At 40.3% G+C, this 18348-nt stretch overlaps 1 protein-coding gene across 1 annotated transcript in view; it reads right to left on the bottom strand.

The window, feature by feature from the left end:
* CASR (calcium sensing receptor) overlaps positions 1 to 17858 on the bottom strand; it is a 76742-nt gene extending 58884 nt beyond the window's left edge. Inside the window, exon 1 of the mRNA XM_032869535.1 lies at positions 17796 to 17858. The gene's annotated coding sequence lies outside the window, so the exon portion shown is untranslated. The remainder of the gene's footprint in view (positions 1 to 17795) is intronic.
* Between the last annotated feature and the right edge of the window lie 490 nt (positions 17859 to 18348).

The raw sequence follows: 18348 nt of genomic DNA on the forward strand, positions 1-18348 counted from the left end.
CAAATTAAAACCATAGGGGAGCCTGGGTGGCTCAATGGGTTAAAGCCTCTGCCTTTGGCTCAGGTCATGATCCCGGGGTCCTGGGATTGAGACCCGCATCAGGCTCTCTACTCAGCAGGGATCCTGCTTCCCCGTCCCCCCCCCACCTCTCTTTCTGCTTGCCTCTCTGCCTACTTGTGATCTCTGTCAAATAAATAAATAAAATCTTAAAAAAATTTAAAACCATAACAATTTGGCAACCACTCAACTATTGGCAAGGATGTAGATAAATGATAACTCTCATACAATAATTGTGGACGTTTAAGTTGGTAAAATCACTTTGGAAGTCTATTTCACATTGTCTAGGAACCATGAAGATGTGCATACCCTAAACCTAGTATTTTTATCCCTAGGTAGAATGAACTAGAGACTCTTGCAGCATATGTGCCAAGGAGTCATGTACAAAACTGTTTATAACATTTTAAAAATAACACCAGAGAACTGCAAATACCAACTGCTGATCAACAGGAGAATAGATAAACTTTGTTACCCCCTTAGAGTGAAATTCTATACAGCAGTGAAAATGGATGAAGCACAGCTATAGTCATTAACATGGATTACTCTCACAAATATAATATTTTTAGAAGTACACATTAAAGTATGCAAATAGCATGATTCTATTTATACAAAATTCAAAACAATGCAAATTGAACAATAGTGTTAAGGGATACAATGTGTCTCTGATATAATATATATACTAAAAAGCCACTCATTTTGTAAAACCATGCATTAACAATAACAGAGATTATGGACTATTTTCCTCTGGAAAATAGAGAAAAAAATTCCAGATAACTTTGTAAACAGAATATTAATAAAACCAATAAAAATCCTAGTAAAAACATTAGCATAGTTAGAAGACATATTACATTCTTAGTAAATAAAGATGTCTGCAAATATTAGAATTAATCTTACAGAAAAGAGGAAAATAGCTTCTTAGAAGGCTGAAGGAAGGTTGAGGAAGCTGATTTGGGACAAAGATTCTAAAGCCTGAAGTTCAGGAAGAACTGTGTAATAAACATTTCCTAGACAGGTGCAAGCACTTCCCAGACAGAGTGAGGCTAAAATGAGCCAAGAGAAGAACTTGGGGTGGGTAAGTTTTGTGTACAGAAATTCTCAGCTTGCTGCATTCAGCCTTGTGAGCATACTTTACAGTTAGCTACTACTCCTTAGTAGTACAGAACATATATGTGGGGAGAAAAATATTATATAAACAATGTGACTTTTGTGTATATTGACATAATTCCCCTTTTTACTCATTGCATATGAACTAGTGTGCATTAAAGTAACACAAGTTATAGCATAATCAACTGAACATACACCTATATTCCATAAAATTATTAGGTAAGAGAATGTGAAATACAAATTCCTTCCTTTTTGGAGGAAGGAACAGGATGGGTCTGATTAGAGGCACAGAAGGGTTCCAAAGGATTAATTTTCTTAAACTGATTATTTTATTATTACTCTTTAAACCATACATGTATATTACATAGTTCTAGTATGAATGACATACTTCATAATTAATCAAGCAATGTTTGATATTTTCACTGTAAAATGTTAGGAAAATATAAAAGGAAGAATCAAAAATTGAAGTTAGTTTTGTAATGTACTAAGAAAAGAAACTAGGGTTCTTTTTGGTTTAAAAGCAATATTTACTAACTGAAATATATATAAGCAATGTACAAAGGTATAAAGAAGACATCAAAATAAACAAAATTAAAAATCACCCGAAGAGTCCATCACCAGGAGCCCTCCTTCTGGTGACTATAAATACACATACATGTATAATTTTATAGAAAGGGATTATATTATACATTCTGGACTGCAACCCAGTTTTTTTTTTTCATTCAACAAATGTGTTTGTTTCCATAAATAAGTAACAATCATATTTAACAGCTTCATAGTGATTAATGGTGTAACCAGTCATCTATTGCAGGGCATTTAAGATATTTCTTCTTTTTCTCCTATTACAAACAATATTTCAGTTAACTTATCTTTAAATACTTCTTTAACACTTGTCTGATTATCTCTTTAGGATTAATTCCTAGAGGTGGAAATACTGTGTCATGAGCTTTTTTGGCCAAGGATGATTTGCTCTTTTCAAAGATTACTTGCTTTAAAAAAATAAAAAAAACACCCAATATACACATTTTTTAAAATACAGAGAGTGCTAGCTGATGTTTTGTTTTAGTATTTTGTTTTCTAAGGTTAAACTAGTCCTTCTACAATTGATTATGCTCTAAAGAAGAAGGCACGATTCAGAAAGCTCCACATCCCCTTCAGGAGCCTGAGTGGTGAACTTGTTTTAAAAATATCTGAAAAAACACTTCAGAGAAGGTCCAAATGAAAGGCTGAAATGATTAGACTAAGGATTACCAGCTAAATGGAGGATATAAATAGATGAGAGACAGATAGATACATTCTCTAGAAGCAGAAATGGGGACTGGTAAACGGTCAATGAAGGAAGTCAGCAGATAGATGATCAAAGCGATGAGAGCAGAAAGAAAGCAAGAATGGGAGGTGCTTTCCAAAGACACCCTGAGACCTGAAAGAAGGGGAGACAATGTGATAAGTATAGGAGATGTATATGAGTCAGCGGCAAGAGGCAGTTGGGAGGTGTCTCTTGGTTAGGAAACCAAGGTGCCCTGAGTCTAAGAAAAAAACAAATGAAAACCTGCATTAAGAAAAAAAAGTTATTAAGGAAGCTGAGAAGATGGAACTCAACGGTCTGTAGAAAAGGTTTTTGTGGAGGAAATTATAAATATAAAAAGAGCACTGGCAAATATGAACCACAGTCAAAGATCTTGTAATAAAAGAAAAAGAGTGAAATTTTCTTCACAGTGTAAGTGAAGGTGAGGAAAGGTGGTGGCTGGCTCCTGCTTTACAGGAGACATAAGGGTTGCCGGGCACAGAACCAGGCAACAGAAGGAAGGGGAGACAGCATTTAGTTCATTTAGACCAGGAAAAGGATTTGGTTCAAACAAGCTATAAATTTGCTACCTGAACCACAAGGTACAAAATACCAGACAAGAGCTTAGCTTCATGCAAACATTTCCAGCACATACGATCAGCAGCCCAGCTCAGCCCTGCACGGGGGATGGGCCAAAAGAACAATGAGAGACTATGGACTCTGAAAAACAATCTGAAGGGTTTGAAGAGGTTGGGGTGTGGGAGGTTGGGGGAACCAGGTGGTGGGTATTAGAGAGGGCACGGATTGCATGGAGCACTGGGTGTGGTACAAAAACAAAGAATACTGTTATGCTGAAAATAAATTTAAAAAAAAGATAAAAAAAAAAAAGACAATCCAAGAAGTCTTTAGCATAAAAACACAGAACAGAGGGAATGAGCAAGATGCAGTTCCAAAGACTCCATGTCTTCAGACAACACACGGGCATTTTTTCTAATTAAAGAAGGAAAATAAATTTTAAAAAACGTCAGTGTCAGTTTAAAAAGTACACAGATAAAAGAAGAAAATAAAAATTAGTCTGAATTCTATTCCATTAATCTCACAACTCTTCACATTTTTTAATATATATTACATATCTGTGTCTCTAGCTCTGTGTCATTTCTCTTTGACTCTATTGTGTCATATCTGTTTTTATAAAAATGGATGTAATCTGAAATCCTATATCATGAAACTATATCATGAACACATTTATATGCCACTGAATGTTCTCTTTTTCCAAATAATTTATAATGACTACTTGGTATTTCATTACCTCTGTGTATCACAGTTAATTCCCTTCTGTTGGACCTGGAACATATTTCAAATTTTTCGTATTTTGAATATTGCCTCCCTAACCTTCCTTAGGGTTAAACCTTAGCACATATTAATTATTCTTTCCTTAGTATAAATTCAGGCATGGGAATTGCTAGATTAAAAGAAAAGAACATTTTAAAAGCTTATAATATTGTTGCCAAATTGCCTTCAAATAAGGGTGTTTCCATTTATACTGTCATGGTAATACACAAGAGAGCTTTTTGCAAAATCATCATATTTTTTGAAGAATGGAACAAAACTCCCCAAAACTAAATTTTGACTATGGACTTTGGAATTATGTGACATAGGTTTGAATCTAGGCTGTTCTACTAACTGGCCATGAGACCTCAGGCAAGCCATTTAACCTCACTAAACCTCAGTTTTTTCATTGTATTGGGATAATACCTAACTAAAGTTTTTGATGGCATTAAACAAAACAAGTTATAAAAATGCTCAGCACAATGTCTAATACATTATGAACACTAAAGAAACAGTAAATGGTATTCCTTAGAATTTTTTTTTCTTATGGTTTCATATTGAAAGCTACCAACAATAGCACATGGAATGAGGCACCACAGAGAAGGAATTCAGATTACAAGGGATATTAAAGGAAAGCATCAGGGCTACCACGAAACCGCCTCATTAATGTGGGTCAGAAAAAAGCCTTCTTCAATTAGAAAATGAACGGACTCTACAGTTATGTCCTAGTGGTGTCATTTTAGCATCATAGCTGCACCAGGCTACAACACAAACAAATGAGCACTCTCCTACTGATGGACAGGGAGGAACGAAAGCACCATGGGAAAGCTTATCCCTTTGTTAGGAGGCCCCAGCTGCTCAGCAGACCCCTCCTTACAAGGAGATAATGACAAGTTCTGGGAAAATTACAAAAGGAAGATTTTAAGCCCTGACATGTGTAAGCTGTCCTAGCGGGTTGATACCACCACTCAAGCAATAACAGGAATAGTGACCTCAAAAAGAAGGAGGGAGGCAGGCATGGAAAGAGGAAGGGAAGGAAAGGAGAAGGGAGGGGAGAAAATAACCAAAGTGTGCAGACCAAATGAATGAGTCCCACCATACTGACCTAATAGATTTCATTGGGGGGAAGTAGCTCCACAGATGTACAAACTGGGAGCAGGCAGTTGAGAACTCCTGACACACTTGGGTAAAGACGTTCAATGAAGGATGCAGAATGAAATTAGGAAGTAAATAATGGAAATGGAATTTGAGGAAATATGGAAGGAGAGGAGGGTGTCTGGAAACCCTCAAAAAGAACCAGGTGTTACAGGGCATTGCTAGTGCTTCTCTGCCAAACACAGGGTCTCATAGAAAAGTTCCTTCTCATGATACTGTAGAACAACAGGGTAGACACTAACAAGTCACCCATAGCTGCAACACAAGGGAGGGGAAAAAGGGTTAAGGTTGGCTTATTTTTTGACTTCTTGTTGATGTGTCTTGATTTCACCAAATTAGGAAGGGATAAGGTAGAGATGGGGGATAGGAAAGGAGAAGAATAGGAAGGGGGGTGTGGGTAAGGGAAGCAATTAGTCCCCACAATGGCTACTCCACAAGGGATCCAAAGATGCAGGAGATGGGCCCTGCTTTTGAGTAGTTTCAAATTCAGTAGAAAGACAAAAATCCCTTAATATGAAAATGCAAACACATATGATAAATGTCAGGTAGGAACATAAGATGTGGTGGGTTTTTGGCTGTGGGCAGGTGTAGCTGAGAAAGCTTCCTGGTATAGAAGGCCTGGATGGGATCTGGATAGATGATGATGGGAGAGGAGGTTCTCGACTGGGGACTTGGCAGGAACTAGGCAGCTGAGGCAGAAGCCATGTTGACTGGAGACCTGGTGACATGTACCACCAGGGACAGGACAGTGAAATGGAAAGGGTTTGGGCTTTGGGGCCAAGAGGACTTGTTCTTCTCACTTACTAGGAGTCTAGTACCTCAGTTTTCTCACCTCTAAAATGAGGATGGTTGAAAGGATGAAAAAAAAATACTATGAATTAAGCACTACACAGTTACTGGAGCATCATAAGTGCTTGGAAAGTGATAGAAAATTTTAGTATATGACTACTTCTGGAGATAAAAGCACAGCATAGGAAGGAGAGGATAGGAGAACAGTAACATAAAAAACAAGTTGAAGATTTCCAGAAATGTAAATGTTCAAATAAGAAACGTACAATGTAAAGGGTGATTAAAAATTAAAGACGAAATGGATCCGAGCAGGGCTACCTAAAGTGTGGTCCATGGATCAGCATCCCCAGTATCACCTTGGGAACTGGTGAGAATTACAGACATTTGGCTCTACTCCAGAGCTACTTCATCAGAATTTCTGGGGGGTGGAACTCAGCAATCTACATGTGAAGAATATTTCCATCCTTAAAGTTTAAAAGTCCTGGGCTGGAGGAATTAGAAAAATTTCTTGGCCAAGAGATTGGCTCAAAGTAGATACACCTGATTCCAGTTAACTTTGACCTTAAAGTTAATCTTTCCACAAGCCCATGATGGTTATTATTTTATAAAGAACTTTAGAGACTCTGCATGGAATGTAAAACTATGGGAAATGATTAAGATAGATGATAGTTACAGAATATGGGTATAGTAAGTGGGATTAGGTTATGTCAGTTTATGTCAGTTCATTTATGCTTTGTTGGTAATAAAGTTATAAAAAAAACATTAGCCCCAAAGGTTTTCAGGGCTTTTCAGGGCCTTGAGGATTTTGGAGTTGTAAATGATATTGATTCATTTAAGCCATAAAACAAGCCTATGTGGTAGGTACCCTTGTCATCCTCTTTGTGTAGAGGAGAAAAGTAAGGCATGGAGAAGTTTCCAAGGTTACATGCTAATATGTGGCAGAGCCAGAATTTGAACCCAGGTGGTGTGACTCTAGAATCCATGTTTTTAGCTGCTAGACTATGTTGCTTTCCCCCGCCCCCAACTATAACTGATATAACCATTCCCTTTCTATTGGACATATAGGTTGTCTCTAGCATTTCACTTTCATAAATAAACGCTATAGAGGACCTCTTCAGATATAAGACTCTAACCATAATCCTGATATTTTGTTTAGGATGGAGTCCTAGAAACTGAAATCCTTGGTCAAGGTCCACAAAAATTTTAAGACAATTGTTTTCCAGATAATGTGTTACGAGGGTAGCCATTTCATCCCACTCCACCTATATTATCTTTAAAGTCTTAGTATCTTTAATAAACAAACTAGCATACCATTTTTAAAAATTCTTATTTCTTTTATTCATGTAAAGTTAAAATATTTGTATATACTCACCAACCACATGCTTTTCTTTATTTGAAAACTGTTAAATCCTTTGCCCACTTTTTTGAAGCCACAGTTTCAATGTTCTTTCTATTAAATTCTATGTGCTCTTTAGATACTGAAACTTTAAACCTTTTGGCATATATGGCCTGATTTGTTTTAGTTTGCTTTCCTTTTAATTATGACTTTTATACATAGTATTTTAAATGTTTAAGTAATAAAATCTATTAATATTTTCCTTCATGATTCTCTGCTACTTTCACACTTAAAAAGAATTTCCTCATCCCCATAAAAAATCCTTTTTTCCTCCTCACACCTCCAAAAAGAAACTTTCCAAATTTCAAGTTTAGCTTGAAGTTGCAATTTGAGGGAGTATATTTACAGTAAGAAGTTCATTTCTTCAGAAAGCTATAAGAGCTATGTGTGTTCACTTTTGTTAATAGATATCCGTGGAGTTGAGTTCCATGAAACCTGCATACAATCAAGAGACAGTCAGCTAGTGGGAAGAGTCGAGGGCTAGAAATAAATGTACTCAGGAGCGTTAATCCTCTCTGTTATCTATAGTCATGTTTCCTCTGGTAAGTCATTCCACCTTTCAGTGCCCTGTTTTTCTCATTTGTAAGATGATGATGCCTATCTTGTGCATCTCCCTTATTGACCTCCTGAGATGTTCTGAGGATCATATGAGTTAATATTAGGAAAGTGCTTTATCACCACTGAGTGCTATAGCAGTCTACATCTTGAGATTCGTTCCTTCATTCAGCTCCTCCGGTGGACTCTGGAGTTTCAATACAGAATAAGACCTGTTGTCTGTGCTGGATAAGGTTGAACAATGTGTGTTAGCTCTTTTAGGTCTTTTAACAACCAATGGGTGGGCGAAATGAGGTGGGTGAAATGGGTGAAGGGCTTCAAAAGGTAAAAATGTCCAGTTATAAAAATAAGTTACAGGGATGTCATGAACAGCATGGTGACTGTAGTGCATATTTGAAAGTTGCTAAGAGAGTAGATCTTAGTTATCATCACAAGAAAAAAATTGTTCATGGTGATGGATATTAACTAGACTTATTGTGGTGATCATTTTGCAATATATGCAAATATCAAATCATTATGTTGTGTACTTGAAACTAATATAATATATGTCAATTATAACTCAATAAAAAAGCCAATGAAGTAGGTGATATTAATAATCCCAGTTTATAGATAAGGAAACTGGAGCACAGAGAGGTTAAATAACTCACCCAAGGTCACACAGCTAGAAAGCTGTAGAGCTGGGACACAGGCCCAGGCAGTATAACTCCAAAGTCTGGACTTTAAGCCACGAGGCTGTGCTGCTTCCCAAAAGATGAAGGTAATAATTAGATAACTGCAGAGTGAAACTTTATTTGGAATATTTTCATTTTTAAGAATAAAGAAAGAGAAGGCCATATGGACTCCTCACTACCTTTATCTCTTGAACTCTCCATTCACAAACAGTGCAAAAGGGCTCCCTTGGATAGGGGTTTGCAGTATAGGAAGGAGCAGACTAGGATCCTGACCTGAAGGAGCTCTGATGGACTGTGGGTCTGAAGCTGTGGTAAAGAACCTTGGTCTGATGGTTACACTCTCACTGGCTCTCTCTGATCAGCTGGCACGTCCCCTCCTCTCCCTACCCATCCTCTCCCACAAGGGCTACCAGACTGGAGATCTGGGTATCAAGACTGGCCTATCTTTTCTTATACACTAACAATGAAAATACAGAAAGGGAAATTAGAGAATCGATTCCATTTACTATAGCACCATGAACCATAAGATACCTGGGAATAAACCTAACCAAAGAGGTAAAGGAACTGTACTCAAGAACTACAGAACACTCATGAAAGAAATTGAAGAAGACACAAAAAGATGGAAGACCATTCCATGCTCTTGGATCGGAAGAATAAACATTGTTAAAATGTCTATACTGCCTAGAGCAATCTATACTTTTAATGCCATTCCGATCAAAATTCCACCAGTATTTTTCAAAGAGCTGGAGCAAATAATCCAAAAATTTGTATGGAATCAGAATAGACCCCGAATCGCTAAGGAAATGTTGAAAAACAAAAATAAAACTGGGGGCATCACGTTACCTGATTTCAAGGTTTACTACAAAGCTGTGATCACCAAGACAGCATGGTACTGGCATAAAAACAGACACATAGACCAGTGGAACAAAGTAGAGAGCCCAGATATGGACCCTCAACTCTGTGGTCAAATAATCTTCGACAAAACAGGAAAAAATATACAGTGGAAAAAAGACAGTCTCTTCAATAAATGGTGCTGGGAAAACTGGACAGCAATATGTAGAAGAATGAAACGCGACCATTCTCTTACACCGTACACAAAGATAAACTCGAAATGGATAAAAGACCTCAACGTGAGATAGGAATCCATCAGAATCCTAGAGGAGAACATAGGCAGTAACCTCTTCGACATCAGCCACAGCAACTTCTTTTAAGATATGTCTCCAAAGGCAAAGGAAACAAAAGCGAAGATGAACTTTTGGGACTTCATCAAGATCAAAAGCTTCTGCACAGCAAAGGAAACAGTTAACAAAACAAAGAGGCAACCCATGGAATGGGAGAAGATATTTGCAAATGACAGTACAGACAAAAGGTTGATATCCAGGATCTATAAAGAACTCCTCAAATTCAACACACACAAAATAGACAATCATATTAAAAAATGGGCAGAAGATATGAACAGACACTTCTCCAATGAAGACATACAAATGGCTATACATGAAAAAATGTTCATCATCACTAGCCATCAGGAAGATTCAAATTAAAACCACATTGAGATACCACCTTACACCAGTTAGAATGGCAAAAATTAGCAAGACAGGAAACAACGTGTGTTGGAGAGGATGTGGAGAAAGGGGAACCCTCTTACACTGTTCGTGGGAATGCAAGTTGGTGCAGCCACTTTGGAGAACAGTGTGGAGATTCCTCAAGAAATTAAAAATAGAGCTTCCCTATGACCCTGCAATTGCACTACTGGGTATTTACCCCAAAGATACAGATGTAGTGAAAAGAAGGGCCATCTGTACCCCAATGTTTATAGCAGCAATGGCCACGGTTGCCAAACTGTGGAAAGAACCAAGATGCCCTTCAACGGATGAATGGATAAGAAAGATGTGGTCCATATACACTATGGAGTATTATGCCTCCATCAGAAAGGATGAATACCCAACTTTTGTAGCAACATGGACAGGACTGGAAGAGATTATGCTAAGTGAAATAAGTCAAGCAGAAAGAGTCAATTATCATATGGTTTCACTTATTTGTGAGGCATAACAAATAGCATGGAGGACAAGGGGAGATGGAGAGGAGAAGGGAGTTGAGGGAAATTGGAAGGGGAGGTGAACCATGAGAGACTATTTGGACTCTGAAAAACAATCTGAAGGTTTTGAAGGGGCGGGGAGTGGGAGGTTGGGGGAACCAGGTGGTGGGTATTAGAGAGGGCACAGATTGCATGGAGCACTGGGTGTGGTGCAAAAACAATGAATACTGTTACACTGAAAAGAAATTAAAAAAAAAAAAAAAGACTGGCCTATCTGAGTGTGTAGAGCTAACTGAATGCTTGACATGCAGCTGGAGCTCAACCAATGCTGTGGAACTAAACTAAAGGCTTATGTTGAAATATAGAAAATTTAGAAGGACCAAATGGAGGACATGATAATTTTTTCAACCATCAACTTCCATTAAGAGGAGAAAAACAACTTTTTTCCTAAGGACAACAGCTCACAATTATTGTTGGGGGGTGGGGGAAACAATAACAGTGTCTTGGAGCCTGCTTCTTTCTTTCTACATGAAAAACAGCAAGTAAACAAGAAACATGCTTGTTAGGAACTCCACCAACAAAAGACATGGGAGGAAGAAGTCAAGTCACTTCATTTTCTTACTGTTAGTAATTTTGCTTGTATGCATGCATGTGAAAGACTTGTTGAAAGAGTAGCTAAAATTAGTTTTCTCCCTGCAGGTATCACATTACCTTTGCCCCCATCATACCGATAAGCATTTCCCGAGGGTGGAGGAAAACAGGTTTCCACCCCAGTTCCTAGGGAAAAAAATCAATTATATATGAGAAACACATAAAAGCCAATTAATTCAGGTTACTTAACCTAAGAAATCATCATTCTTCCTGCTTTGTCAGTGTAAGGAAAGATCTCGGACAGGAGCTGAGCCAAAGGATGTGGACCAGTCAAGCAGCTACCATATGCCAGGCATTGTGGTAAGCACTTTCCCTATATAGTTCATGTAAACCTCACAACTACCCTTTCAAGGAGACATTACCTCCATTTTACAGATATCTAAAGGAATATCCCCCAGTAAAAACTGGGGCTCAGAGAGGTGAGGTATGTTGCCCAAAGTCACAGAGATGGACAGTCCACTTTCATCCAAATTCTAGACCGTCTAGGGCAGAGGCAGACCTTATTTTTCCTCATTTTACACTTTACCACCTCACTCATTGGCCCTGCCTAATTATAATGTCTGTACATTTCTGTGGCTTCAAGTAATGATACAGTTGTTCAAGCAAGTGAATCCAACATTCAGTCAGCATTTCCTAGGATCCACGTTTGGGGGAAACAGGCACAAAATTCCCAGCAGTGGTTCACCAAGCACTACCACACACATCTGGATAATTTTCCATCTTATGAAATGGATGATGTGGTTAGCAAGACTACATTGCATTATAAAATAGGGATGATCTAAATCCCCTAATTCTCACTGGCTTTAACAGAGGCACCTTAGCTTGTGCATATTGAATTGTGAGAGGGCATTTGAGAAAAAAAAGAGAAAAAATTCAATCAGGTTAGTGTCAGGCAAGAGTGAAAAACAAAACTACCAGGCTTGAGTGAGTGTTGTATGTGCCACTTTATGACAGTGGCAAATGGATGAGATCTAATGTTCACTCACCTTGAACTAAAAGCCTCCCAGATATGAGAGAGACAGACAGAGAGAGAGAGAGAGAGAGAGATAATGGCTTTTATTTGTTCTGGATCAACTAAGCCTTCCTGATATTATTTTATGTTGTACCATTGAAGTTGTCAAGGAGTCTTCTCAATTACAAAAACAGGTTTTCTTTTTTTGTTTTTTGTTTGTTTGTTTGTTTGTTTTGGTTCCAATCATTAAGTCCTCTGCACAGAAGCACATCCTAGATACCTGATCCCTAGTCCTTGTGGACACCTGGTTTCCTTTTGTTATCCTAAAGTCATTTAGATGACAAAACCAAAAAAATGACAGACTAGAATCCTACTCCCCACAAGTAATGAGTAATTGAGTTTTGTGGACTTTACCTTGAAGACATCTCAAGGTTTGGTTCCTTTTCTCCATGGCCACTGCCAGGGCCACCATGGTTCAGGCTATCATCATCATCATCTGAATGGGTATAATTTCTGTAAGTGGTTTCTCTGTTCCAAACTTGTCCCCCCTTTAACTCAGCATCCTTATGCAGCCAGAATGATTATGGTCTAAATAAAAATGCTCATTAAGTCACTCCTCTACTTAAAACCCTGTAGTGGCTTCCTTTGTGTTAGGATAAATAATGAAAAAAAAAAAGCACACCAATAATAACTAGATGCATAATCTGTGCTGGGTACTACATGATTTATCCTTAGTTCTTGCAGGAACCCAATAAGGGAGGTGCAGCCTTCATTACCATTACTTATTGAGATCAAGTTACTTAACCAAGCCTCACAGCTAGAAAGTGACAGAGCTGTGACTCAAACTTGGGTCTGTGTGCTTTCACTGTGCATATTTTAAAACCTGCATTTATCCATGTGATGGCACGCCGGTTCTCCGTGACCTGGTCTGCTCACTACTCCAGCCTCATCCCTTCATGAGCCCCTTTTTGCTCTTTATGCTTCAGCTCTTTGAGCCACTTGCATGTCCTGGACCTTGGCATGCTGTTCCACACTTTGTTTTGGTTTGTTTTTCCACACAAATCCCTTCTTTTATAATGTCCTCTTTCCTCTTTCCTTTGTTTATCTTGAGGAATGTCTCGTCTTTCAAGATTCATCTCAAGTGTTAACTCATCCATGAACCTTTCCTCAACTCCTCCTCTCCTTGGTGAAATAGACCCCTCGGCTCCCTGTGTATCACGTTCCCTAATTATGCTTTAGTTATGGCAACTACAGTGCTTTCCCATCCTTACATGAGTAAGCATAAGTCCCCCGTCTTAAACTTCTATGAATTCCTTAAATGCTGGGACTATGTCTTACTAATCCATTTTATCGATAGTATCTAGCACAGTGCTGGGCATATAGAAGATTTACAGCAAATATTGTTGGATGAATGAAAATATTTGTTCGCATGTGAAGTATGTTGCTTGGTCAGAGCACCCCACGTTAATACATTGTGAAATTTATATTGCTTTTACTTAGAGCATCAATGCAATTAGTAATTGTTTTTCTTTACTAAAGGACTGAATATGAAACTCTGAAGAGGTACTTGCAGCTTTAGAGTAACTGAACATTTTGACATCCTGCCAATTACAGCAGTGGATAAGAGTGGAGAGAAGATATTGTAGTCTATCTGCCACACTTCTTTTCACTGGGAAAGTGATAACAATGAGTTGTCATGTACAAGTCAAATTTGGTATGGCAGATACATGCATATCTACCTTAGCAATGGGAATATAGATGATTCATATTTGAACCACAATGCACATATTTTATTATGCATAGTAAAATAAACTGATAAGAATGAAATTAAACAGTTCATTTAAAAGCAAGAATAACAGCAATGGAAAACCATGGCCAACTCAAGACAGCACAGATGATACTGTGACAGCAAGGAATCCTTTTCCAGATTTTCAGAAATGCTAGTTCTACATGTATGCACATGCTGTATGGCAAACACTACGTGGCAGCCAGACTTCTTGATTACTAGCAGCCAAATGCAATTTCTAGCTGATACATTCTGCTCCTATCTCAAAACCATATATATCTTCAATATTTCCACCTCCTCTGGAATCTCAGCTGAAGGGAAACCTCCTTGAGAAACCCTTCCTTGGTCTTGCAGTACAATCTGTATACACCCTCAAAGAACTTTATTTCTTTACTTTAGGGAACTTATTTTATGTTTGTAATTACAAATTCAATACTTTGTTATTTTATTAACAGTTGTCTCCCTGAAGCATCTGTAAGCTCCAGGAGATCAGAGATCTTCCCTCATTTTTTCACCATTTTTTCCTCCAGTGACTGACACATAGCCAGGCACTCTATAAACATTATGAATGAATGAATGAATGAATGAATGAATGAATCATTGTCATGTTCTCTTAAGAATTATACCTGATTCCTTATGAGACTCAAGCTGGTAGTCAATTCATTCCTCCTCATTATTTCCCTGCTCTACCACAAGGATCAGTCCTTATTTTCAAATCTACTCCCTTACTAACCTCCATTCAAAAAGGCTTCTTATGGGGCACCTGGGTGGCTCAGTGGATTAAGCCTTTGCCCTCAGCTCAGGTTATGATCTCAGGGTCCTGGGATCGAGCCCCATATTGGGCTCTCTGCTCAGCGGGGAGCCTCCTTCCCCCACTCTCTCTGCCTGCCTCTCTGCCTGTTTGTGATCTCTGTCAAATAAATAAATAAAATCTTTAAAAAAAAAAAAAAGGCTTCTTAAAAGTGGCAGCTTCTCCCCAACCTGAACTTTCTGACACATGTGGGATCCAGGTCTAGGTAATGCAACATGAATAAAATGAGCAAAATAAAGGAAATGTAGTGACTTAGAGTACTTATTAGGGTATTTTCTTTACTTTTTATTATTATTATTTTTTTTAAATATTTTATTTGACAGACAAGAGATTATTTGTCAGAGATTACAAGGAGGCAGAGAGGCAGGCAGAGGGAGAGGAGGAAGCAGGCTCCCCGCTGAGCAGAGAGCCTGACGTGGGACTCGATCCCAGGACCTTAGGATCATGACCTGAGCTGAAGGCAGAGGCTTTAATCTACTGAGCCACCCAGGCGCCCATTTACTTATTATTTTTAAAAAGATTTATATATTTATTTCAGAGAGAAGAGAGAGCAGGATGGAGGGGGAGAGGGAGAGAGAGAGAGGGTCTTAAGAAGACACTGTCCAGGGCACCAGGGTGGCTCAATGGGTTAAAGCCTCTGCCTTTGGTTCAGGTCAGGATCCCAGAGTCCTGCATTCAAACCCCGAATAGGGCTCTCTGCTCACAGGGAGCCTGCTTCCTCCTCTCTCTCTCTGCCTGCCTCTCTGCCTGCTTGTGATCTCTGTCTGTCAAATAAATAAATAAAATCTTAAAAAAAAAAAAAGAAGAAGACACTGCCCTGAGCACAGAGCCTGACTAGGGGTTCCATCCCACAACACTGAGATCATAACCTAACCTGAAACCAAGACTCGACCACTTAACTGACTGTGCCACCCAGATGCCCCCTATTAGGTTATTTTAAACATTATGTAACTCCTAAAAAAACCTATTAATTCTTAAAAATAATTTAAACTACTTCTATTTTGTCATATAGATAAAAATGGGTTTATTTGTTGATTTTTTTTTTCATTTCTCAATATATTTTGGCCTTGCCTAGTAAAAGCGTTGGAACAGAGTTGATTGTGCTGATTGTTAGCAAGAAGTTACGCCACATGTGCGGTCTCATAGCAAAATTATCTGGAGATTATTCCTAAATGACAGGGCCCTATGCTTCAGGATTCTTCTCTTCTCAAGAATCTTGGCCTGCTCCTCCCTTCCTACTTCTGTGTTCCTCTCTAACCCTTCTTCTACATCTCTCCCCACCACCTCCCCACCTCCGTTGTCTGCCACAAAGCTATGTCCCTGAGCCCCCTCACAAGTATAAAACATCCTATCTTTTGAGGTTCTTTCAGAGGAAGAATCCTCTGCCTGCCACTCTGTTGGGCCTGGGTGGAGAAGGGAGAAGCTACTCAGAGCCATAATTGGCAAAATTGTGTTTTCAGGAATAGGAACTCCTGAGGTGTTAATTCCTGGAAATCAAGTGCATTTTAGGAAATACCCTTCATCAATTCCCCTCAGTACCAGACTCTACTTAAGTCACACTTGGAAATTCTAGTTTAAGGGAAAGAACATAGTTTAGCCCTCATCATGGACTCTTCCCTAAGGCTGGGAGAGTTAAGGAAAGTAAATGAAGTGTCCTCTCAGTAGTGGGCTCCCTGCCCCCAAAGGGCTACCCCAGTGAAAGACTTTGAAGACAGCAGGGGCTGTGCCAGTGGGGAACACTGGCGATTACGAGATGCAGGCAGTGGCAGTGATGTCATTTTCTTCTGGTACTTTCTTTAGGCAGGAGGTGGGATAAAGACTCAAAAGGAGGGGACAGAGCAAGAATAAGAAAGGACATGAGTAAAAAAAAATAAGCTACAAAGTGGAAGACAATATTTTTGCAATATTTGATTTTAAAAACCAGGTGCATGTGTTATCTGTTAAAATTACAGTTTTAAAATAACCTAAAAAATAATAAAAGACCCCTTACTGTCTGGTACCTTTTATTTTTTCTCCACAGGGAATGTGGCAGCTGGTGATCAGGTCTGACACCCTAATTTGGTGCCACAGAGGCAGTGTCCTCAAGGCACCTGGAGGCTTTGGCTAAGGAGGCTGGATGCTGACACGGTGGCCCACCCTTTCCATTGCGAACATACTAGAAAGCTGCCCGGTCCCTTGTTAAGACACAGGGAAAGGGAGTTCTTTCTGACAACGCCACAGGCAGAAACAAGGCGCAGGCATAGCACACTACCCACAGCCCGTGTCTTGGTACGCACTCCCGTTCAACCGAAAGGGCGACCCCCAGCAGCTTCTGCGGGTAACTGAACAGTCGGTCCTCTGCCTGGAAGTCTTTGGTCTTGACTTCCCTCAAGCCACGCACCCGGTGTTCCTGGAGCTGAGCTGCTCCGACGGGTGCCCTTCGTTTGTTCCGGAGCCCATGCGGTCCCTGGACCCCGCCACTGCCCATCCTGCATTGTGGCACTTTCCGCCCGCCCCCCTCGCGTACCTTGGTCCTACCTGCAGCCCTGGCCCGGGCTCCCTCACCACGGGCAGCGTTGGCCTGTTGGCTGTGGATCTACACGAAGATGGGCAGGAATTTGAGCTCAGGACGCCAGGTGGGCCCAGCTCCCACGGTCTCGGTCAAGGTCTCGGAGAGGCGCCAGCTGTCGGGGCGGCCACCGCAGCCCCCGCAGACCCTCTGGGCAGCCGCCGCGGCTCCGGCCTCCGAGCTCCGCCCCTCTCCCGCTCCCCGCCCGCCTGCCCCCTGGGGATCCCAGACCGCGGAGCCCAGCTCCCTTCGGAGCCCACTCTCCCGCTGCTCCGTAACCTCGCACCCCTGGTAACCCCAGCACCCTCACGGTCTTCCCAGCCCAGATCCAGCTGCGCTAACTCCTCTGGAGCCCAGCGCCCAGGGCGCCTCTTCTTTCTCCCGGGGGTCACCCGTTGGGTCTGGCTCCCGAGAACAGCGGGTCCCACGCTCAGGTCCTCCCCTGTCCTCTCCGCACCAGGAATTTCCCGGACCCCAGATCCTGCTCCCGCAGTCGGAGAGAACCCCTTCCCTCCTCCTCGAAAATGGAAAGAGGCTTTAAGACGTTGGGGGCTTGCGACTCCACCAACGTTCTCTGTGCCAACAGTGGGAAACTTTTTTTTTTTCTTTTTTTGGTAAAAGGCCAGAGAGCCACAGTAAAATAAATACAAATCCCATGCCCAAACTCTTACTCATTCTGCAAGACTCGGGTCAAGCGCTGCGTACGCTGCGAGACTTTCTCGGTGCTCGAAAACAGCTCCCTCCTTGCTTCTGTCCAAGCTCTTGCTCCGTAGGACTCGCCGTCCGGCTCGGCCAGATGCAGGCACCTGTAGCTTGTGGTTTCCTGCACCGATCCGACCTTGCGCTCCTCATAGACGGGGACCGATGCCTTGCTCATTCCAGTGCCGGGCGCCTGGCATAGCGCCCGCCACCTATCAGACGCTCGAATATTTTTTCAGTAGGAAAAATTAATTTCTTTTGTAGAAAACCCGTGTTTTTCTTTTTATTCTCAAACAACACATACCCCTTTGGGTGGGCAGTTTGCTAGCATCTATAAAGAATGACAAAAATTATTATACCTTTGATGCAGTAATTTCATTCTTGGGGAAATTTCCAAAACAAAATAATGTTTATGTGTAGATGTTTGTAGCAAGATTATTATCTTTCTCCATAAATTAATGGTAATAAAAAACACAAAAAGCAAACAAACAAAGCCAAACTGTCAACAATAGGAAATCGGTTAAA

This window comes from Lontra canadensis, unplaced genomic scaffold, assembly GCF_010015895.1.
Source record: "Lontra canadensis isolate GAN:19392208 unplaced genomic scaffold, GSC_riverotter_1.0 scaffold38, whole genome shotgun sequence".
Lineage (NCBI taxonomy): Eukaryota > Metazoa > Chordata > Mammalia > Carnivora > Mustelidae > Lontra > Lontra canadensis.